This window comes from Equus przewalskii, chromosome 1 (genome assembly GCF_037783145.1).
Source record: "Equus przewalskii isolate Varuska chromosome 1, EquPr2, whole genome shotgun sequence".
Taxonomy (NCBI): Eukaryota; Metazoa; Chordata; class Mammalia; order Perissodactyla; family Equidae; genus Equus; species Equus przewalskii.
Window position 1 is genome coordinate 66,315,723 of NC_091831.1, and position 23,778 is coordinate 66,339,500.

The following is a 23,778-nucleotide window of genomic DNA, read 5'->3' on the forward strand; positions in this document are numbered from 1 at the left end:
AACCTCCTACTGGTCCATGCTTGCGGGGGGCCTGGCTTCATGCATCCCCTGGCCTGGATTTGACCTGTGCCTGGAGGAGGGGCTGAGGTGACAGCTGGCTCCCTGCTCCAATTACTGTGCCTAAGCCCCTAACTCCACATGCCAGTAACTGCCATTGAAGATGTGCAAGGCTGTTGACTGGACAGAGCGCTCAGACACAGACACCCAGACGCAGCTAGGCTGCTGCACCTTTACTGAAGCTGTCCCGCTTTCCTGGAGTGCCCTTCCCAGACTTGTCTCTGTGCAAGAATTTACCCAAGAATCACTGCTTTGGGGAAGCCTTCCCTGCAGCCCCTTCTCCAGCTGAAGCTGTCCCCTTTTCCTTTGACCACCATCTATCGACCCCTGTGACGGCTTTTATCACAAAGAAGTGTAATCACGTTTTCCTGGAAAGGGCGTCCACATTTGCCTGCCCGAGTGCTTTCAGGCCTCTTTATCCTGCAAGCCCGGTGTATAGTAGATGCTCAGTAAAAGCAGGCTGCATTTAATTCAAGGGGTTCCTGAAGGTGGTCTTGGGGTGTCCCTTTGTTACTCATGTGGTGAAGAGGGGAGGTGGGAGTTTGCCAGAGAGAGGCTGACCTCCCTGCACCAGACCTCCTTCACAGCCTGGCAGGCAAGCCAGGTAATGGCTGGGGCTGCAGCGGGCCCTCCCAGTCCACATCCAGCCAATGCCTTCCTTGCAGGCAGGAGCCGGCTCCCTGGTTGCTCCTGTGATCACTCTCCAGAAAACACCCCAGTGGAAACTACATGAATGATTGATAAGCGCTGAGAGCTGTTTAATTTTTTCCCCCTGTTTAATGGCTATCAATAATTTAATATGCTCTCTGTATGTTTTTAAGAAATAGCACCCATTTTGCCATCTCCGGTTTAGCGGGCTAAATGATTTAAGTGTTGGAAATGTGCTCTGAGGATGGAGGTTGAGCAAGTCAGAGGAATCTGGAGGCTGGGGGTGGGGGAGGCAGTTCAGAGCCAGCCAGCAGCATCGTGGCCTGTGTGTGTGTGTGTGTGTGTGAAGGTGGGAGGGAGGGAGGGGGCGGGTAAAAGGCAGCGCCTCTCTGCTAAGAGCAGGATAATTGCTTTTCCGGGTCTTACTGAGCAGCAGCTGAACAGCTGTCAGCTCCCCCACCCCCCACCCCACAATGTTGAGCTTTTCTGGATGACTCTGGGGGAGGCTAGGAAGAAGCTGCTGCTGGTACCACCATGGGCTGAGAACAGCACCCCCCCCCCCCGACCTGACATCTTGCCCCCTTCTAAATCTTTTAATCATTTTTATTTTAATGATGCAGTTAGTCTGCTGCCAGCCGTGTCTTCCAGATGGGTGGGGGTGGTGTGGAGTGGGGAGCTCAGAATCACTAATCTCAGGGCCCAAAGGGACCTGGAAGGTCATCTGTCAGTACTTCCCCAAACTTCCCAGATGCAAAGGATCACCTGGGAAGACTTGTTAAAAATTTAAATTTCTGGGCTGCTTTCCAGGCCGACTGACTTCCATTCTCAGGAGAGAGGCCTGGGAAGCTGGGGGGGGGGGGGGGGCGGGGCGGTCTAACAATGAGCCCAGGTGATTCTTATCATCAGGGGAGTTTGAGAAATATGGAATCCAGCTCCAGTTCTGATGCTTACAGCACCGCAGCACCACGCGGCTGCTCCATCTACTTGCGTGCCTCTGGGGACGGGCCACTCACCACTCTGTGAGAGAGCACACCTATCTGTGGAAGGTGTGCTCGAGTCTAGACTTCCTTCTGATGTTAGCGGGACCCACCCAGCAGCCCTCATGTGCTCTTCCTGTGGAGTTACCTCTGCTACTGGACGGACCGTCTCTCCTGGGACCTAGTGCCCTGCTGCCTCCCATCCTGGCCACCCTGCAGCTTATCTGTGTCTCTCTGTTGGGGAAAGAGCTTCCTTTCTTAGCAAAAGCCTCTGGATACCAGAGAAAATGCCGCCAGGATAGCCCAGACATGGGGAGGGACCCTCCCCTCCAGGCCTTGGTGCCCCTTCCCAGGAGCAGGCAGCTGACATGGTACTGTGGCCTGCCTGTGGTAGCCTGCGGTGGGCACATCACCATCACCAGCACAGTGGAGACCCTGAGGGAGGCAGAAAGAGACCTGGGCCTCAGAACCACCTCGGCCTGTCGGGCCAGTCCTCCCCCAGGAGAGAAAAATGTGACTCATTAGAGATTGTGACTGAGCCAGATCTCTGGTGTGACAGTGGGGGAACTGAGGCCAGAGGGGCTCCCCCAAGGTCACACATCCATTGAAGACAGAGCTGGAACTGCAAAGATGGGGCAAGGGGTCCAGAGAGGGATATCCAGGACTGAGGTCCTGGCACTGGGGGTCAGCTGAGACCCCACCCCAGCCACCTGAGGGCTAGGGTGGGAGGCAGGAGGGAATTCCTCCTTCTCACTCAGCGCTGATGGAGACAAGTCAACACATTGAAGGGTTTTTAGCAGATCTGATGCCCCATCTGTCTGACATTATGACTCTTCCTTTGCTTTGCCTGGCAATTTGCATTGTTTCAGCAGAGACATAGCACTGACTGCCAGTGGGGCTTGCTATTTTATTTTGATAGATAATTAAGAGAGAAGGAGTAGTACACATTTCATAGGTATCATTGTCTACCGCAAAACAGGGACCCTTGAGTCCTCCCCTATTCTGTAGACCCTTTGCGCCCCTAAGTTCAGCCCTGCCCTTGGTCTATGTGGTAGAAGCCTTGGTCCTGAGAGGTGCTGGCATATGACCCATCTTGTGATCTCCAGTCTCCCCATGTCCCTTCAGGCCCCAAAGCCTGTCCTGATCATGACAACACCACAGTGGGGGGTCTCGACCTTCGGGTAAGAGGAAGAGGGCTGCCACCTAACCCTTCCAGGGCCCCTGCTTAGAGAGCTCTGAGAGCTGGGGAGACAGAAGGGAAAGACTTAACCCCCTGCTCAGGAAGACCCAGCCCCAGAGAGAGCGGTATGTGAGAGAGGTGGGCAAGTCCTGGGGCAGGCAGGGAAGGCTTCCAGGAGGAGGTGCCGCCTACCCTCAGGCTTGAAGCACATTAGGAAGGGGAAGGGCACCCCAGGCGCAGAGGTGTGAGGTGGCACTGTGAGTACAGAGGAGAGTGAGGTGGAGTCAGCAGGGCAGGTGCCAGGGCTAGATAGAGGGTAGGCCACGGCGTGGCTGGATCTGGCACACCTGAGCGCAGAGCCACAGAGGGTTTGTTTGTTTTTAGCTTTTATGAGTATTACATCCATGTAGAAAAGTGTACATATCCTAACTGTGTAGCTTGACAGATTGTCACAAATGCACACATTCATGTAACCACCACACAGACCAAGAAACGAAACATTCCAGAGCCCCTAGAACCTACCGTGTGCCCCCTTCTAGTCACTATTCCCCTCAAGGAAAGTGACCATCTTGACTTCCAACAGCATACTGTCAGTTATCTATCACTGCCCAAGAAACACCCCAAAACTTAGTGGCTTAATACAACCACTATTTATTATGTCTCATCATTCTGTGGTTTGTCCAGGCAGTCCTCTGCTGGTTTCCCTTGGGCTCATGTGACTCCAGTCCCCTGAGGGGCTGGCTGGACCAGAAGGTCGAAGGTGGCCTCAGTCACATTTAGCAGTTGTTGCTGGCTGTTGCCTGGGTGGCCTCAGTTCTCCTTCCTAAGGGAGTTCTTTCCATGGCCAGGCAGCATTCCAGAAGGGCCAAGGCCAGAAATGGCAGGACCTCTTAAGGCCTAGTCTCTGTATGTCACAAAATGCCACCTTCACCGAATCCTATTGGTTGAAACAAGTCTCAAGGCCATCTCAGACTCCGCGGATGGAGAGGGTAGATGGAGAGCAGACGCCACCTCTTGATGGGAGTCAGCTGCAAAGGATCTGTGGCTGTTTTTAAGACAACCACAAGCATCAAGTAGTTTTGCCTGTTCTTGACCTTTATGTAAATAGACCCTCTAACTGTGTTCTTTGTGTGGCTTTTTTGGGCAACGCTGTGTTTGTAAGATTTATCTGTATTGTTGGATATAGTTGCAAATCGTTCTCATTGCTGTGTGCTGTTCTGTCGTATGGCTACAACAATGTCCCCACTCCATAGCTGACAGCCCTTTGGGAAGCTTTCATGTTTTGGCCGTCGTGAATAGCAGCGCTGTAAACGTCCTCGTCCATGTCTTTGGGTGACCCATGCACACATTTCTGTGGAAGGAGAGTCTCTGGGTTGTTGATGGACCACAGGGTAGGAGATACTTGCAAACTCTTCTCCAAGGTGGTGACCAGCCCCTGCCCCTCCAGCTATGTTTGGAAGGCCCAGAGGGCTTTGTTGGGGGAGGGGGAGTGAGGTGGTCAGTGGGGTTTTAGAAAGGCCCGCCAGCCGAAAATGGGCTTGGAAGGGTAGCACTGACCCTGGGGCTCCCTGGAATGTCCCTTCTCTGCCTGCCCCAATTCTCAGGCCTCCAAACTTGGGCAATAGCGCCATCGGACTGGATAGCCTGATCCCTAACAGTCAGGGGAGCTGGGTGCCTGCATGAGCTGACATATAAGGATGCAGGAGCTAGGGGGCCTGCCATGGCCGCCTCCATCCGAGAGCTCCGGGCAGTAGGCAAGGCCAGGAGACTTGGTCTTACTTCCAGCCTGGCTGCCCCCATGCTGTGGGAGCATGGGAGGAAACCCTTCTCCTATCAGGGCCTCAGTGTCCTCATTTGTAAAGTGACAGAGAAGAGTATCGACCTCACCACGTCTCTTTCCTCTCACCACATCTCTTTCCTTTCACCTACTTGAGCTCTTTGTTCTGGAATCCAACGGGGTAAGGGCACAAGGAGGCCCTGAGAGGTCTCAGCAGGCTTCCTGATTTCAGGGCACACATCAGTGGGCCAGTTTTGTTCAGCTTGTTTGCTGAACTCCTTCATTGCACCATCGTCAGTCATTCATTCGTTCGTTCATCCATCCGGCAGTCTCTGTGGCCTTGCTAGCCTCAGGATAGGGAGATAAACTGGACCTCATTCCTGAGTCCAGGAGGTCCACCCAGGGAGGAGACCAGCTTATAGAAAACTGGAGGAGACACAGTCAGCTAGGCCCAAAGCCTCTGAGGGGTGGACAAAGAAAGGAGAGGCAGGCCAGAGAGGGTTCCATGGAGGCATCTGAGCACAGCCTCGCAGGCTAGTGGGGCTTTGAAAGGCAGAGAAGTGGGAGAAAAGGGAAGGGCTCCCAGCAGAGCACCTGATATGTCCCCTGGCCAAGGGTGCTGCTGTGGAATGGGGTGCAGATGGGCTGACCTCACTGCTGGGGCTGCTTCTGGGGCCTTGAACATGAAGTTCAGGAGATGCGCTTTTATTGGGGGTTGGGGGCTAGCATCCAGTTTCAAGGATGGTTTCACTTGGGTGGGCCAGTCTAGCCTTCCAGGAGGTGGGCAGGCAGGGCCTAGAGGTCGGGACAGGGGTGCCGCCCACAGGGTCAGGCTTGGAGCTCACTGTGCCCTCTCCTCTCTCCTGCAGGACTGGCAGTGGCTGTGCTTGGCCCAGTTGGACCACTGGGGCCGCCGCCTCCTTCCCACCGTGGCCACTTTTTCCTGACACTGTAGCCTCAAGTCCTGGTGTCAGCAGAGGCCTTAGCAGGTAAGCAGGAGGGGCCCATGGCTCTGTGTGTCTGCTGGTGTGAGGTCCATCCTAAGTGGCTGGTGCTGTTCCGGGGCATAGAGCCCCGGGAGCTGGGCTTTCATCACTGAGGGATGAGGGGAAGGGGCTTATTTCACAGTTTCCACTTCTTCCTTGTCCTTCTCCTCTCAAGGAACCAAATAAAGGGACAGAGGGGTGCTCTGGCCTGGGTCTCAGCATTTGGGTTTATTCTGCTGCCAACTCCCAGTGTAGCCTTGGCGGCCCTGTCCCTCCACTGCTGAGGGCCTCAGTTCTCTCATCCAAGACATGAAAATAAGGATATAATATCTTCAAACGTTCTGAGCACTTAACTGTATGCCAGGTACTGTCCAGGTACCATGTAGTTATTAACTCGCTTCATCTTCGCAACAACCCTGTGAGGTAGGTGCTGCCATCCCCATTGTACAGGTGAGGAGACTGAGCCTTGTGTCGGGAAGTAACTTGCCCAAGGTCACACAGCTGGCTGAGCCCCCATGGGACTCAATTCTTGGTCTGTATGGCTCCAGTGTGCCAGCCCCTAACCCTTGGACTGTTCTGCCCCTTGCCTTGACCCCTTTTGCTGACCTCTTCTTGGGGGTGGGGATCAAGGCGATCATGGGTGTCCTCAGAAGTGCTGGGTCCTATCCCAACTCCAGGCAAAGAGAAGAGGCTTTTACAAGGTGACAGTGGTTGCTGGTTGCCGGGAGTTGTGACTTACTTGTAGACGTGATGTGACATGAACTAGGCCTGGCTTCGAGGGTCCCTGAGGTGCCACCTAGGGCCCCTTCTAGAGGAAGGGTATATTGGTTAGATAAAGCTGTCTTCCCCTCTGCCTCCCAAGTTCAGTTTCCCAAGCTTGAGTTAAGCACTTCCTTTATGCCAGGCCTGACACCAGGCCCTGGGATGCAGAGGGAAGGGACTTGCCCTATTCTATGCTCTGGGGAAGAAGCAAATATCCTAGCAGATGCAGCATGCCCCATAACAGTGGGGTGGACAGGGTTCAGAGATGCACTCTGCAGAAGATGACCCAAAAGTGAGTAGCATGGTGAGGAAACAGGAGCAGTGAGTGGGTGGGAGAGCCTGGCAAGATGGAGGATGAAGTTGGCAAGGGGATGGGAAGATTGGGAGGCATTATAGTTAGACACAGGTATGATGTTCTCATCTAGAAGTATGGATATGCATACAAGGCCCAGAGGATTCTCCCAACCCTCAGTCATAATTTGCGGGGCCCAGTGCAAAACAAAAATGCAGGGCCCATTGTTTGTGAATTATTAAGGATTTCAAGACAGTGGCAGCAGAGCATCAAACCAAGCATGGGGTCCCTCTAAGCTTGGGGCCCTGTGCAACTGCCCATGAAGCCAGCCCTGCCTAGAGTAAGTGAAATGATTCTGGGATTAAATGCAAAGAACTGAGTTCTTGGGCAGGCTCCACCAGTTACTTCCAGGCCAGCAACCTTGGACAAGTCTGCCATCACCCCTGTGGATGTGGTCTGCGAAGGGGAGAGAGATTGCCCTCCCCCCAGCAGCAGGCCACTCAGCAGTGCCAGTATCCAGCTTGTCCCCAGTAGCCCAGGACAGTGGATTCAGTTAGGGTGGGATTACAGAGCCTTCTGTCAGGCAGTGGTGTTTTAAGGATTCCTTGGCCTTTGGTGGCCTGTTGTTTTGTGCTTTTCCAAATCCACTGGGACGGGGGGGGGTGGGGATCTATTTTGTGTTTTATTTGCAGAATGTCCTTCCTCATTGCCCCTTGCCCACCCAGCTCTGCTTGGCACACTTACTCCTGCGGGTCGGATGCCATGAAGCCTCTGACCCCAGCTCCTCCCTCCTGGCCTTTACCTTGTGACCCCTCCAGTAGCTACAATGACCTCTCGCACTGTAGAGTTCTTCACAGTGTGCAAAGCTCTTTCACACACCATCAGACTATTGAGCAAGCACTTGAACGGTCCTCTTCTCACTTGCCACATGGGAAAACAGAGGCTCAGAGGTGCAGTGCGCCCTCCAGCTCCTGGGCTGAGGTCAGGCCCACATCAGGCAGGGGTGCAGACGGTGGCAGCAGAGAGCAGCACCTGGGCTTTGTTCTGGGGAAGCTTCACATTGCAGCATTTTGGAAGGCTGGCTTTTCCTTCCTGATGAAGAGCTCCAGCCCCTGGCCCAGCAGAGGCGCCAGAGGGGCCTGGGTTGCTGAAGAGGGCCTAGTGGAACCAGTGGTCCCACCAGCCAGAGTAGACGAGGTCCCAACCTGGTTCCTCCCTGTGGGTGCCTCGGCCCAGTTCCCACAGCCAGGCAGACTGGAGCCAGGGCCCGGGCGAGTCCCACATCAGGCAGGGGTGAAAAGGCCTGAGCTGATCTTGGCCCGTAACAGCCAGCAAAGCCTGGACACAGTGAGAGGGCATCTCGTTGGGGGCATGACAGCTGTCCCCTGTGGCTGGCACTTTAGAAAAGGCATCTGTCCACCTTTAGGGGATAAATGCAGACGGCACTAACTTGATTAAGGTTATAGACTCTGCCTAGGCTTTGGGGTTTTCCGGCTCTGCCACTCTGTCTTTGAGACTTCAGATTAGTGGCTTAACCTTTCTGTGCCTCATTTCGTCATCTGTAACGTAGGGGTAATAGTAGACCCTACCTCACTGAGTCGTGAAGAATTCAATGACGTTAGCCATGTGAGTCCCTGCTGCACTGCCTGGCACCAGGTCTCTACGCCAGTGGTCCATAGCCTGTGGGTTTGATGGCGGGCGAGTGGACAGAGGTGAGTGATGGAGCTGACCCTGAGGCCTGTGGGCACACAGGGGAGGGACACAGCTGGATTGTCATTTAAGAAAGCATGTAGGAGGATGGCAAGTATTGGGTTTGGGCTGGATTTGGGTTTCATATGAGGCGATTCTAAACAGCTGTTGATCAAAGTGCTGTGGGGAGGGGCGTGGGGTGACGGCCATGCTCCCTGGCCAGCCCTTGGTTTGTGGCTTCATGCTCCCAGCATATACGCCATCAGCTGTCAGTCCCCAGACTTCCAGGGTTACAAAGTGCAAGGCAGGTTTGGGGCTGGCTGCAAAGACCTTGAATGCCAAGCCCAGCTCCCAACAGGCCTGGTGTGGCCATGCAGAGCTGGGATTCCAGGGTCCCCATGTGGTGTGTCTGTCAGTCTTCAGCAGCCAGCTGAGAATGCACACCCCCTCTCCCTGCCTGGAATTTGTTGCCTCTGTAGCCTGCCCTGACCCTGCAACCCCTACCCCAGCCTGGAGCTGGAAACAGTCTACAGCTTACTGGTCATTCCTGCCTGAGGTGGGACGCCCCCTGGGCCAGCAGGGTGGAGCTGCTGTCCTGGCAGGCCCTCTGAGCAGGACTTACACTCAAGCCTCAGTCCTGCTGCAGACCTGTGGATGCGGAAACTTAAAGCACAGAGAAGTTAAGAAATGTATCAGGGTCACAGGGCTATCGGTGACCTGGGCATCAGGGCAGCGGAGACTCAGCCCAATTTTATCTGACACCATAATATGTGTTTTTTCCACTATGTCCAACTGTCCCTGGTAGGCTTGTGTATGTGTGCTGGGTGATCCACTCACTTCATCAGCTCCAGCACGAGGCTAGCCCTGGCATCCAGCAGTGAATCTGCGTTTGAGGATCTGAGTGAGCACAGCCCCAGGCTCAGGTGGAGGTCACGGAGTCCACAGTGCAGAGTGTGCTAGGTGGGTGCCCTCAGCAGGTGGAGGCAGCAGGAACTGGGAGGAGCCGTTCTTCCCTGATGCTGGAAGAGGCAGCCAGGGGAGACTGCCTGGAGGAGGGGACTGGATCCCTACAAGGAGGAGTGGAGGAGTGGGGTCTTCCTGGGGTCTCTGCACAACGTGATGGAGTGGGTAAGGGAGTCCAACTGGAGAGGAAGATTCTTTCAGCCACAACTGGAAGCAGGTGCTGAGGCAGCTCCTGAGGGCCTTGAAGGCTGAGCCACAGAGTTTGACCTTGATCCTGCAGAGAGTGGGGAGCCAAAAGGGCTATGGAGCAGCTGCAACTCCTCTGTGAAGGCCAGGAGGAAGGGCTGGCTTCAGCCCACAAGTTGGGGCAAATGTGAGGTGTGGTCCAGCCTGAGCCTTGCTGCTCACCCCGAGACTGTGGCAGCAGGGAGGAGCTGGGCTGGAGGCTTATCTGCTCCAGCTGGCCAGACCTCTAGGCTCCACCTGGCCCTCTTCAGCAACCCAGGCACCTCTGTGGCCTCTCCTGGGCCAGGGGCTGGAGCTCTTTACGAGGGTGCAAAGGCCGTCTTCTAAAATGCTGAAATGGGAAGCTGCCCAGCATGGAGCTACCAACTGTACCCCTTCCTGACATGGGTCTGACCTCAGCCCAGGGGTGGGGCTGCAAGGGAGACATGGACGAACCTGTTCGGAGGTGTGGTAGGGACAGAGCGGCCCAGAGACCAGCCCAGGGTCACACAGCGTCGTCATGGCAGGTGCAGGAGGCCTGTAGGCCAGGCAGGAGGCATCCTCCCCAAGAGGGGCAGGTCTGGGTCTAGGCCCCCCTCTGGCTGGCCCAGAGTCCAGTGGGAGCCTCACTGATTGTGTGTGATCACCCGTGTAGGTGTGTGGAGCTGCATATGCACCCCAGGGACCCCTGACCTTGGCTGTCCAAGGACAAGCCAGGATTGGGTCAACTACACCATGAAGGATTCCTTGGGTGTTATTCACCACGGGTACTTCTTCCTCCTGCCGGTGTTTGCTCACACGGCTCTCGCTGAATTCTGGAGTTGTCTCCCTCTGGTCCATGAGCCACACATTTAGGGTGAGGACACCCATGCCCATGTCTTGTGTCCCAAGTCCAAAGCCTTGGGGACCTTGCAGTCAGGGAGCAGAAACTGGGAGGGGCTGTAAGAGTGGCATCATTATTTGAGTCATAGTGTCCTGGCCACCCGGGGGAGGAATGGTCTTTAGAAATCATCTGGCCCAACTCCTCATGTACAGATGGGGAAACTGAGGCTCAGAGATAGGAAAATACACCCAAGAGTAGCCCAGCTGGTACTCCAGGCTTTCAGCTGAGCTCACTGCCACCCTAACCTTTTTTTGGATACATGGCCAGTGTAGACACTGGCAGGACCCCAGACCTGCAACAGTGGTGCTGATCCAGCCTGGGGTAGGGTGTTTGCAGAAAGGCAGGACCACCCCTGAGGGACGGGGGACGTGGAGAGTAGGGCTGGGGAAGTTCTGGGGGTCTGTGGCAGTCCACCCAGAACTGAGACTGAGAACGGCGTAGGGCCTCCGACCTGGCTCTGTGAAGCCTTGTTTGTATTCCGCCTTCTGTAATCACCACCTCCTGCCAAGGCCTGCTACACCCCGGCTTCTCCTCCCTCCTGTTTACCCAGAGAGCCTGGAGATTGCAGGCCCAGGGGCTAGGGCAGAGAGAATGCTGTGGAATTAGAGCCCAGTTTGAAAGCTGACAAGATGCAAGGTAGGGAGGAAGCAAAGTGAACTCAGGAAACCAGGGACCACCCCTGTCCCTCATCAGCCCACTTTGCCGAGCCATAGCAGGGTGCCCAGTGGCCTGCTGGATTCAAGACAGCGTCTCTGGTACCTAGGTCAAGTGTTTGGGAGCTCTGAGGGACTCAAGGGTCAGGGAGGGCTTCCTGGAGGAGATGGAGCTCCAGCTGGGCCCTGGAGAATGAGCAGGACTGCAAACAAAGCATTCCAAGTGAAGGGACCAGCTGGGCCAAGGCCCTGAGGCAGGCACACTGAGGGCAGATCAGTGGGGCTGGCTGGAGGGCTGCAACTGGGCAGTGAGGAAAATGAAGGTGGAGATGCCCCCTAGAGGCCAGATGACAGAAGAAAGAGGAAGTTTGTACTTTGCTTCTAACTTGCTAAATGTCCCTGAGCAGATCACTGCCCCACTTCTGTGCCTCAGTTTCTCTCAGATCTCCCTGGAGCTTCAGGCATCATTACTTCAGGGCGGTGCCTCAGTGGAAGAATCTGCTTTTGGGGAGGGTGTTAACAAGTGCCAGGATCCCAGGCTCCCATAGGAGTTGGCGGGCAGCTGGTAAAGGACACTGCTGCTGGACCCAGGGCTGCTCTCTGGCTGGGGAGAGTTGACCTCAGACTCCTGGAGTTTGCTAGGAGCCTCCACCAGCCTGAGAGGATGGGGGATTAGGTCCCCTGGGGCAGACCCACCTATGGGCTAAGGGCCCAGAGTGGATTCCAGGGCTGAGAGGTTGGGGTGTGGACTGAGAGATGGGCTTCCCCTCTCCTTCCTGTGACCAAGTGCCTCCTTCCCTCTTTGAGGGGAGTAGGTGGCCCTTCGCAAGGCTTTAGGCCAGTTCAGAGCCTGATGGAGAGGAGGTGACCCTGTGAGCCATGTGTGCCAGTGCCAGGCCTGTGATCTACTGTGGGTGCCTGGCGCCACCCCCAGGGCAGCCCCTCCCTGTAGCCCTGGGCTCAGCCCAGGGTGTGTTTGCTGGACCTCCACTGACCCACAGTGGCCTCTCTCTCACCCTAGCCTATCAGCAGAGTGATAGCCACAGGCTCTTGGACTCCCAGTCCCCAGGATTGCGTAAATCCCCCCAGCAGTTTGCACCGCAGCCAGCTCAGGGCCCAGCAGCTCCAGCCTGGCCCAAGGTCTTGCCTGGGAAGCCCAGAATTCTTTTCTGGAATAAGAGCAACCACCCCACAGCAGGAAGGGCAAGCCGCCCTCATTCAAAGTCTCTTCTTGCCCCCTGGCTCTTGTCACCCTTAAAATATCAGGTAGGCTGAGTGGGGGCCCATTTTCCAGAGGAGGAGACTAGAATCAGAGAAGAGAAGGCATGAGACTTGGCCGGGGTGACGTGGCCAAGGCAGGACTCACCCAGGAATCCAGGCCCCTGGTCAAGCTCCTTTGGGGACCGAGCCACTGTTTCCTGTTCAAGGTCACAGGGCAGACGGGCCAGGGCTTGAGAAGAGCAGATGGAGGAAGAGAGCCCCCGGGGTGGGGTAAAGAGCTGGAGGGCAGAGGCCCTGAGTTGCTGTCTCTCCTCCTTGGCTCCAGCTACTTTAATTGGCTGAGTCCACCGGTGGCACTGACATTTACCTGGTAGGGAGGAGGGCCTCCACCCTCTTGAATCAAAATGCTAAAAATAACTGGGCCCAGCTTCCCAGGGCCCCTGCCCAGCCAGCGCCTGCCTGTCCGCCTCCACGACCTTTGTCCTGGGTGCTGAAAGCTAACTGCTTTGTGAGCGTGCAGCTCCTTCTGCTGAGGACTTCCTAGGGGTAGGCGCAGGATGGCATTGCACACTCAGCTCCTGAGACTGAAGAGGGGTCTTTGCAAGGCCTGCCTGTCCCCCAGGTATTGGGGAGATGGGCCCCTGACTGAAGTCCAGTCCCCATCCCTCTTTTCTCCCCATGTGTGCAGTACCCTGCCAGGCTGGCCACCCTGCCTTGGGTACTTGAGCCCCTTCCCTGAGCTGCCAGGGTTTCTCCTGGGCCACCTGTACTCTAAGGGAAGGGAGACTGTGCCCTCCTCCTCAGGGTTATCTAGGGCTCACCTCAAGTCCCGGCCATGCCCAACACAGACATATAAGCCAGGGCCTCCTGCCCTTACCCTGTGTATTCATCCCATCATATGAGCAGCCAAGAGGAGCCCAGACTTTGGAGCTGGACGCATTTAAACCAAGTCCTGTGACCTCAGCACATTTCTGAGCCTCTGCATTCTCAATCTCTGAAATGAGCATCATTACTGACCTTGTAGTGTTGGTGCAAGAATGAAATGAGGTACTGGGCCCTCAGGAGAGCTGGATCCTGGGCCAGGAGGCCTGAGCACCCCTGTGCTTCCTTTCTCTTGCTGTGTAAATACAGCCTGGACACCTCATCCATTTGGTTCATGTGTTTGGACTGGAAGGGGAAGGTCTTAAAGACCCAGGCTGAGGACGGGGGACTCGGTCTCCCCAAAAACTAGGGTCCCTTGCCCATTCCTGTGCACCTCCACAGTGGCCTGCCACACCTGCCTGCCTGTATGTTTGTCAGTTCTTGCCCTGGGTCAGTATGACCATAATTGTGTTAACGTTGGCCTACATATCCCTGGCTGTGGGGTCAGCCCAATGGCAATGGAAGTGGTTTTCTGGGTTCTGTGCTTGCCCGCTGTGAGAACCCGGCCAGTGGCTTAGCCCCTCCGTGTCTTGGTTTCCTCATCTGAAAATTGGAATAATAATGGCCCCTACCCCATGAGCATTGTGAGATTAAATTAGCAACGTATGTACAGTGCTGAGAAAGGGTTCTGGCCCAGGGCGAGTGCTCGGTGTCTGTTAGCTGGTCCTCGTGTAGTAAGACTAGTCACAGCAGTGGGTACTAATAACAGCAGCCGCCTGCCGTTTGTTGACTGATTAGTGTCAGAGGCTAAGCACTTCACAGACATTATTTAATCTTCATACAACCATACTCAAGGTGCTCTTATAAGTTCTGTGTTCCAGATGAGGAACCTGAGGCACAGAGAGATCACACACAGTCTGAAAGTGGTAGAACTGAAAACCAGAATTAAGATTCAGACATCCTAGGGTGACCAACTATTTGGGTTTGCCTGAGACTGTTCTGGTTTTAGCAGTGAAATTTCCACATCCCAGAAACTTCTCAGTTCTAGGCCCACCAGGACAGTTGACCATGCTAGCCCCTCCAAATTCTCCACGCCACTCCTAAGCCCACTGGACTCCCTGGACCTCTTCCTTGGCTCTGGGGTTGGTGCACTCTGGGTTCAGGCCTGTCCTGCCCCTGCTAGACCCCCTTCCCACACCTCATAGATCCCTTTTCTAGCCAGATCGTCCTTGCCTATCCCCCATGGCCTGGCTGCAGTCTCCCCATCCAGCTTCCTCTTCTCTCCTCCCCCGCCTCTGCCAGCAGGAGGGGCATGAGTCACGCCTGGTGGATCCTGGGCTGGCCCTCCCCAAGCCTCAGTCTCCCCGTTCGTACTGAGGGCTTTGGCCCCTCTTCTCCTGCTTTCTAGAGATGCTTGAGAAGCTTCTCCCTAAAAGAAGGGAGGCAGAGCGAGCGCCTGCCCCCAGAGTGGGAGAGACTGCACTGGCCCTTCCGGGGCATTGATGGAGAGCACTGCTGACAAAGGAGAAAGGTCAGCAGGGGGACATAGTGGCGTTAGTGGCGGCCTGCCGGCCAGCAGTGCCCTCCCCCAAGTCAGGGCTTCCTGGGGGGAGGGGCCTGGTGCTCCTTGGGGTCCTGGTCAATTCGTATTGACTTAGGCGGCTGCAGGTTCAGCGAAGCTGGGCGTCCAAACCCCGGATGTCTCGGGGAGATGCATGGGTCGTCCTTGACACCTCCTTCTCACTCACCGCTGCACCCAACGGTTGATTCAACCTCCTTACCATCTCTGGATCTGTGTCCCTCTCAGCGCCCCCACCCTCTGCTGGTGTTCAGGTCTCACCTGCCTCTAAGTGACTGAACCCTTCCCAGCCCTCGCTGCCCTCCCTGGCTGCCCAGTGTCACCAGGAATAAAATCCAAATTCCCAGGCTGACATTAAGGTCCTTCTTGAGCTCAGTGAGGCTAGTCAGAGCTTCCGGTCTGTTCCCAAAGGCTTCAGTCTGCCATCCCCACCCTCAGAGTCTGTCCTGCCTTCTCTCCCTGCCTGGGGGCTTCTTCACCTAGACAGATCTTCCAGGATCTGGCCTGCCCCTTTCCTCCCTAGGACCCCCGCCCTCTGGGGGAGGTGGAAGAGGTCTCGTGTGAGGTATCAGGGCACCCTGAGTGCCAGGCTAGCTCTGCACCCAGTGCTCCAGCCTCACCCAGGCTGCAGGACCTGTGACCCGGATGCCAGCCCAATGCAGCGCCCATTCCATGCCATTCCTCAGACTCCCCCTTGAACTTCCCAGTGCATCTCACACCCCAGCTCCTGGAGGGGAGGAAGGCAGGAGCCGTGTCTTACCAGCTCACATGGAGGCCAAGTCCCTTGAGGACAGGAGGTGCAGTGGTTAGTACACAGGCTCTGGGGTCTGATCCTAGCTCCATCACTTGCTGGCTGTGTGACCTCAGGCAGTCACTCAACTTCTCTGAGCCTCAGGGGTATCATTTGTGGAATGTGGGTAATAACAGTCCCTCCTCACAGGATGGTGGGATTCAACGAAGTGATACATGTTCAATGTTTGCAGGGTCCTGGAACATTTCAAGGATCAGTAGAGTCAGCTCTCATCATCATCATCATCCTAGGGCAGGCAGGTACCATGCCCATGAGATGAGGGTCCTGCCTTCCAAATGGGCTCCTCCTGGTTATTTGAATGGACCTTCTACTTCTGCCCCGTCACTGTCCCCTCTCTGTCCTTTGTCCTGCCCCAGCACTCCCCTCCCATGTCTCCTAAGACCCCGGGAAGCCCAGGCCTCCCTGGCCTCATGTTGTCACCTGTACACCTGCCTTATCTGCCTGGTCCCCATGGCCTACCTTCAGAGCTGGGGCCAGGATTTATTGTGTTTCCCCCGCAGCCCCTCACAGGTGCCTAGAACACAGTAGGTGCCTAATAAGAGCTTGTCGGGTTAAGCCGATGCTCATCAAGCCAGAGTCACCTGTGAGAACAACACAGCAGTGACCAGCCAGGCCTCTGGGCCATCTGCAGGCTGCTGAGGGGTATTTCTGAGACTGGGCCTGAGCTGCCTTGCCCTGGGTGACAGCATGTGCCCACTCTGGCTTCTTCGATGCCAGGGTTTGGGGAAGGCGGTGGGCGGTGGGGAGAGCTGGGGTGGCACTAGGGCTGGACTGCCATGTTGGAAGGTTTTTAAGGCTGGTGCCTCTTCTGGTTCTCTGAGCAGTCTCACTGCTTGCCGGGGTCCTTTCTCCATCCCCATGGTTCTCTGTGAAACTGTGTTATTATATTTAAATAAATCAATTCCATTGCAGGGTTTTCCTGTTCTAGTGATGAGTTTACAGCACAAAAGCCATTGATTTCTCACAGCCCTGAAAACCAGCTGCTGAATAGCACCAGCTTGTCTTTGGAGAGGCATTTAGCAGCTCTGTGTGGCCCTTTCTCATCCCCCCTGCACTGTCCGCTGTCACGACCCCATCCCCACCCCCACCCCGCATGTCGCTCCTGCCTGCAGTGCACTGAGGTTGTGTGGAGGGAGATCCCCAGTGCCCGCCGGAGGTGGAATGTCATCGCAAAGGGCCCAGCCCCTTGTGCTGGTGAAACAATCCTAGTGGAGATTTTTATTGATTTTGGCCAAAGGCAGGAGCGCAACTTACAGAGCAGAGAAGTGGTGCGGTGTGATCTTCGTCTTCCCTTACAAGCTCAGAGCGGGTCCTGAGAGTGCCGCAGATGGCAGCTCAGGCACTGTTCCAGACCTCCATGGGGCTGCCTGGTTGCTCCCTTTTTAAAGGGAGGTTAGAGAGCCATCCGCACCAGGGAGGGGGAAGCTTCCCTTTGTGAAATCCTTTGGAGCTCTGTGTTCAAAGTCACAGTTAAACCACTGCCAGACTTTGCCTTTCAGAGCCCTGCCAGGAGCACGGGCTTATCTGAGCTTTCTAATGACCCCAGAGCTTGGGCGGGCAGGTATGATTGCTCCCAATTTAGAGACGGGTAGCCTGAGTCAAGGGCAGTCACTGGAGGGAGGGGCTGCTGCTTCTCCGTGGCCAAAGGTGCTCCGGTCCCATCTCTCTCCTCTTACTACCACCATTTTGCCGGCCCTTTACCCAGCCCTGGGCATTCTGTCTGCTGAGCCCGGGTTGTCAGCTGGATGGGCCTAGGTGGTCATCCTGCAGGGGTCTCAACTCAGCTGCCTGCAGCTTGCCGCACAAGCCTGTGAACTGGGCTGCGGTAAGGCAGAAGAGAGCAGCAGGGACTGTGACAAACTGGAGAGCGCCTGCCCCACCTAAATCCCTGAAAGCCCCTCAGGTTTTAATAAGCCCATGCCCGTATGCCTGTCCAGGAATGGGCTGTGGGCTGAGCCCGTCACTGTCTCTCCCCGATTCTAGTCCAATCCTTTGTTTTAGAGACAAGGATGTGTGGCCTGGAGTTGGGAGTGGCTCTTCAAGGTCACAGCCCAAGGCGCTAGTGGAGTGGGCTGTTAGCCTGGGAGGGGTCGAGGCCCCTTTGGCAGTGCTGTCACCCCTTGCCCCTTCCCTATCAGTCAGAGTTGAAGGGCAGGACAGGGGGCTCTGTTCTAGGGAAGACAGGCCCCCACTCTGGAGACCCAAGAGCCGCCTAGCATGCCCCTCCCTTCCCTTCGCCCTCAGAGCAGTCACCTACCCTCCCTCCCTCCTCTGCAGACAACTCTCCTGTCCCTGGTAATCAGGTTAGACTCCTGTTCCATGCTTGCTCTGCTGAGCTGGACCAGCTGCCTCTAATGGCCTGTCGACCTGGCCCTCTCCCTGGCTCTGGGGGTGGGAGAGGGGAAGCTAAAAAAAGAACTGTGAGTGGGAAGGGGCTGCCCCACTCCTTCAATTCAGACCTTTCCACAGCTTCTAGGATCAAGTCCAAACCCTTAGACTGGCATCCAAGACCCATCACAGTGAGGCCCTGCTTATTTCTCCAGCTGCCACACTCCTGATGCATTCTTTTCTGCAGTCGCAGGATGCTATTCCCACCTCCCTACCTTTGCACATGCAGCTCCTTTTGCTGCTTCCCACCTTCTCAGAAAACTCCTATGCACCCTTCAAAAGCCAACTCTTGTCTATTCCTCTGGGCTGCCTCCTCTCAGGACTCCTGCCTCTATATTCCCAATGGTGCTCTGCTGGTCTGGAACTTAATCCCTGTGTTTAGGTACATTATTCCTGGAACTGGTTACCCTTGAGTTCCTGGAGGAAAGGAAGAATATTCTGGAAGGATATACCTTAGGGTGCAGCACAGAGAAGTGCTCAGTGAAGGAATAGGACCAGCAAAGAAGAGAGAAGTAGGGACCAGGAGAAGGAAAGAGGCAGACAGGAGTGCACAGAACAGCTGCTCCCAGCCCCTCCACACCATTCCAGCCTAGTTCCTGCCAGTGAGGCTATTCCCAGTGACACGTGCAGGGCCTGAAATAGACACCTGGGGGCCTTGGTGGTGCACTTTCACTGCCCAACGCTAAGCACCCCCCATTCCCTGGGCACTGAGCGCCCTCTCCTCCGAGGGCTCAGTCCCAGCAGCCAAGACCCCTCCCCGACCAGTGCCCAGGCCTCACCCCTCTGTTCCTGCTAACTTTGCTTTATAAATAAACTGTATAAATATGCTCCTCTGATTTCTCAGAGCATGCGGCGGTTAAGGACTGGGGCACTGCTGCAGGCATAATTGTGCTACCGATTCCATCAGCTGCCTAATTACCATTCATTTTGCATTTATTTCTGCTAATTAAAAAGAGAGAAACTCCTAACAACTTTTACGTAAATACTGTATTTGTTCTATGTAAAGATGGGATGCTAATTTGCCTGTGATTAGCTGATTATCTAATTTTATAGCTGTCACACAGGACGGTCCTGTCTCCCCTTCACATCCCAGATGCCACTTGAAGCCCCCCATGAGCTGTGGGAGGAATGGGTTAAGGGAGGTCCACAGAGGTGGTTAGAGGGTGTGTCTGAGACCCAGGATCACTAGGAGCACCACACACGACTGTGGTTCAGGGAGGCTGCAGCTGACTGATAGAGCTGAGAAGACCCTTTGGCTCATTCACTGTTTCTGTGCAGATGGAGAAACTGAGGCTTGGAATGTTCCAGCAGCTGTCAGTAAGACAGTAGTAGAGACAAACCCCTGACCCAGGGTCCCCATCCAGTGCTCCTCCTGCTGTATCATGCTATTGTCAGGAAGAATTTGCAGGAAGATGGCTTTATCTGCAGCTGGAGAAATAGCAGGACTCAACTCCAGCCTGAGTGGAGGAAGGAGGTGGCCTGGTCTGAGCCCACGGCCAAACCAAACCTCCTTTGTGCCCTTCTGGAAACCTCTGCCTCCTCTCGCTTCCCCATCCAGCCCCTGGACCACACTTACCAGGGCTTGCTCTGGAGCCGAGGCTGGCTTCCCCAGGACTGGCCTGTCTCCAGCCCAGGGCCTTGCATACGTGGACCACCAGGACATGTGCGAGGGTTTGAATTTCAAATCTTAACATTACGTATTTATTTTCATGTGAATTCAAAAAATATGTAATTAATATGTCAAACTCATGATTTCACAGACAATATTGCTTTAGGTGAGGCCAAGTAAAAGGGAAGTGATTGATTCAACGTGATTTAGATAACAATACATAAATAATTTAGGTGGAGCATGGATGTGGCTTAAAGTATCTAGTAACTGAAGATGGGGACACATTCAGGGAGGGTCTGAGAACATTAGATCAGGAGGCCAGGCGGGTGAGGCCAGGGTCAGCAGCAAGGACCTGAGGACAGGGTGGGCCAGTCCGTGGCCTGCAGGCCACCACTGCTGCAGCCCATGCCAGGCATCAGTGCCCGTGCATTGTGCCCTTCTCCCCGGCCCTGCAGGCCATAGGCATTAGTCCACCACAGAGGGGTCATTGGCCCTGAGGCAGTTTAAATGGGACTCTGTTTCAGAGGCCAAGTAGTCAAACTCTGCTTCATTTCATACCAAGTGACCAGATGTGTGACTTCTTGGGGACTCCCTGGCCGACCAGCTCCCCAGGCATTGGTGGGCAAGACCCTGGCTAGCCTTCTGCTCTCTTTCTTCAGGGACAGTCTGAAAATGGCCAGGTCTAGACATAAAAGGCTTTGACTCAGCCAGGTGTCATCCGGGAAACCAGAAAGGTTGGGCAGGGTTCCAGTCCTGGCTGCCGCCTTCTGGAGCCTCAGTTTCCTCCTCTGTAACGTGGGAGATGGTTGTGCTTTCCTCCCAGTGTTGCTGAGAGGATCCCGAGAGCCGTGTGTGAAGCACCCGCTCAGAGAAGCACTCAGCGCATCTGGTGGTGAGCCCAATTCCGGCTCAGGAACCCTCTTGGCCACCTACCTGCCGCCACTGTGTCTGTGCGAGGTGACTCCTCTGCTGCCAGGGATCTCCTGCTCATCTGCCCTTTTATTGCTCTGCACACAATTGGGGGAAGCCTGGAAGGCTGCAGGGGCGCAGGCAGATGGAAAACGAAGACAGAGAACAAAGGCCCTGGTCCGAGGACGCCAAAAGGCAGGGGCCTCCTCCTTCCGCCTGGCCAGCCCATCCGCCAGGCCAGGCCATGGCCACCCTCAGGCTGCAGGCGCCCTGCCCCACCACACAGAGACCAGCCTCCGACCTTGTGTGGGGTCACTGCCTGCTGGGTGACTCCCAGGAAGTCACTTCTCTGCAAGCCACCTTTTCCTTATCTGTCAGATGAGGGCGTTGGACAGCGTGCTGTGTGACTTTCAGCAAATCCTGAGCCCCCACAGTCTCTTTGGGGCAGGCCCAACCTATCTCTAGGATACCCCTCAGTCCCAGGAAGTCAAGATGGTGCCCACTTCTGCCCATAGAGAGAACGCCAGCATGCCCCAAGGCAGAGCAAGCCAAGCAGAAGGCCTGTTTACTGCCAAGATCTTGGGGCTGGGCCCTTAAGCATCTTCATGGAAGAACAAACGGCTTAATCAGAGGCGGCTTAACTCAGTGTTGGCCCTAGGTCACTGCTGCTGTTGGAGCCTTGAGGGAGGGAAAACTCTTGGTCCCTCCAAAGAGCAGTGGTTGAGGGCTCATAATGGCACCAACGCCAGGCTATCTGGGGTCACATCCTAGCTGTGTGACCTTGGGTTGTTTTCTTAACCTTTCTGTGTCCTTATCTGTTAAAATGGGTATAGTACCTACCTCATAGGTTGTGGTGAGATTAAATGAATTAATTCACATAAAGTACTTAGAATGCTACCAGATAAGTGTCTAGCAATGTTAGATATTATTATCATCAGTTTCATCACTATTATTGATTAGAGGTGGACTTACTGGGAAACTCATGAAGCTTCAGCCTCCAGGCCCCTCCCCTGCACCGTGGGAGTTTTGCTGGCAGCTGTGTTCTAGGTTGGGAAGGGCAGCAGGTTGCCAGCAGGAGCGTTTCTGTGTAAGCATTTCTGGTAAATTTTTAAAGGGGCCTAGATTCCTAAGGCCCTAGGAATTTGTTGTCATCTCTTTTCTTATGCTACATATGTATTTGTAATTTTATATATGTATCTAAAGAGGACCTCCAAAATAGTATATGCTTTGGGTCCTGCAACCCTAGACCACCCCCTACTTATTTCTGTTACCATACTGTATCTGAGGCCTGGCCCCGAGCTGCCCACATGGTGGCCCCAGCAGGAGGATGGACCAGGCCTCAGGACTGGAGGGACCTAACTTCTCACCCTGTACACAGCCATGTATGTGCAGGCTCACTCCGAGCACCCCAGACTGTGGCCCACACCCCACACGCCAGGCTGAGGAGCCCTGAGGAGAGCAGGCAGGGAGAATGGGACCCTCAGGGAGGGTCTCCTGAAGAAGAGCCCAGATGCACAGTGCAGACGCCTGCGCCCTGGGCCCGGTGCCCCTGCACTACAGGCTGGAGGTTCCCTTGCCCCCACCCGTGTGTGCCCTGGTGGGCAGGCACAAGGGGCGGTTGGGGCCGTGGGAAGCAGGTTGCTGAGTTGAAACAGTTGCCCCTGAGGCTGTCACCAGGGTGGCTGGCTGGGTGCCAAGCCCCAGTTTACTGCCAAGTGGAGGCCCAGGACAACCCCTGCTCTCTGAGAGCTCTTGAGGTAGGTACAACCACAAAATCCGCACCTGGAAGGGCGAGGAGTAGGCAGAGGGAGGCGGTATTAGACCCTTTCGCATCAGGCATTTTGGAGAGAGCAGTCAAGAGAGCCCAGAGATCGTGAGGGCTGGACCTTGGGGGAGAGCCTCCTGCAGGATGGGCCCTTGCCTTTGGAGGCCCCCAGAAGAGTGGGCGCCGTGGGCCCTGGAGCCTCCACCGGCAGCAGGGCCTCTCAGCTCGGGCTCTGACAGGGACATTTATAACTCACAGCTGTGCGGTCCTGGGCCCAACTGACTGTGGTAAACCGATCTGGCTTCAGGAAGTCGCGTCCCCAGGCCACTCCCCACCCCGACCCCACACTCTCCTTCACCTTCTGACACTCACATCCTGTTCTCTGCAGGAGGGGTGGGCAGCCAGGGCACAGGGCCAGGGGCTCCGCCGGGGTCTCCAACCTCTGGGCAGAGTGGGAGAGGACAGAGAGGCTCAGTGAAGCCCAAGAGCTGCAAGGCGGGGCCTCCAGGATCGGCAAGGTCTACTCCTCAAGGCACGCCCAGGGAGACCCAGGCCCAGACAGCACAAGAGGCCATCCCAAGAGCCCACAGGAGCCGAGGTCGTGGAGCTCAGGGGTTCCACAGCTAACCAGAGAGGGGATTATGCTTTAGCCTCTGCTGACCAGCTCCAGCCTGTGGGAGCCCAATGGAAAGGGGCAGAGGTGAACCAGCGGCCTCAAAGAATGCAGAGAAAAGATGCTATCTTGGACCCTGGGCCTCTGCATGGCCTGCAGCCCTCCATTGAGACACCTGATCCTGGGACCAAATTCCTCAGAAGGCCTTGTGCCCATCCACCTAGATTCTTACAGTGAAGTTCACATTTGGGGAAAGACATGGTCTTGCCCAGTGCTTGGGAGAAAGGACAGTCCTGAGAGCACACCGTACCTTTGACCACTCACCTCCCTTGGCCTTGTTTGCTGACAGATTCTGTCTGCTGCCTGCCTCTCCTCATGAGTCTCTTTCTCCTTCTGTACAGGGAGTGGGTTGAAAAACAATAGTGAGTTTGCCAAAGCTTGGCCTGCGTAACTCTGGTAACCTCTGACACGATTCTAGAATTAGATCGTACTTGAAAGAATATATTTTTGTTTTATTAGTCATATACTTATTAAGGTGTATTAGAAATATAAAACTAGCATATCAAACCTAATATTTCACAGATATGCTTGCTTTGGACAAGGCCAGATTTATTGGAGCTAAAAACAGTGAGATGAAGTAAAAGTAAATATTAATTCAGCATCATACAGATAGGACTCAGCTGGACCAAGCATCATGAAGGGCATAGGAGAGGCCTGAGGTTTGGGGCACACAAGATAAATGATCACTAGGGCTCTTCACTGCTTTAAACTCTATTTCTAGGCCGCCTCTGTCCATTTTAAGCAAAACGTCCAGCCTTGCACACTGAAGGGGACACGGGGGTGGGGAGTGAGGAGGTGCTCGCTCATAAAATGGCTCCAAGCGTTGCTCAGAGATCTGCTGAGCAATTCATAATCAGGAAAGAATTCAGG

The 23,778-nt window shown here is 55.2% G+C and overlaps 1 protein-coding gene across 30 annotated transcripts in view; it reads left to right on the forward strand.

Moving 5' to 3' along the window:
* ZMIZ1 (zinc finger MIZ-type containing 1) overlaps window positions 1-23,778 on the forward strand; it is a 238,602-nt gene that overhangs the window by 43,815 nt on the left and 171,009 nt on the right. For all 30 annotated transcript variants that reach the window (XR_011538339.1, XR_011538344.1, XM_070613207.1 and 27 more), the window contains one exon: window positions 5,509-5,628. The gene's annotated coding sequence lies outside the window, so the exon portion shown is untranslated. Of the gene's footprint in view, window positions 1-5,508; window positions 5,629-23,778 lie in introns of those variants that run through there.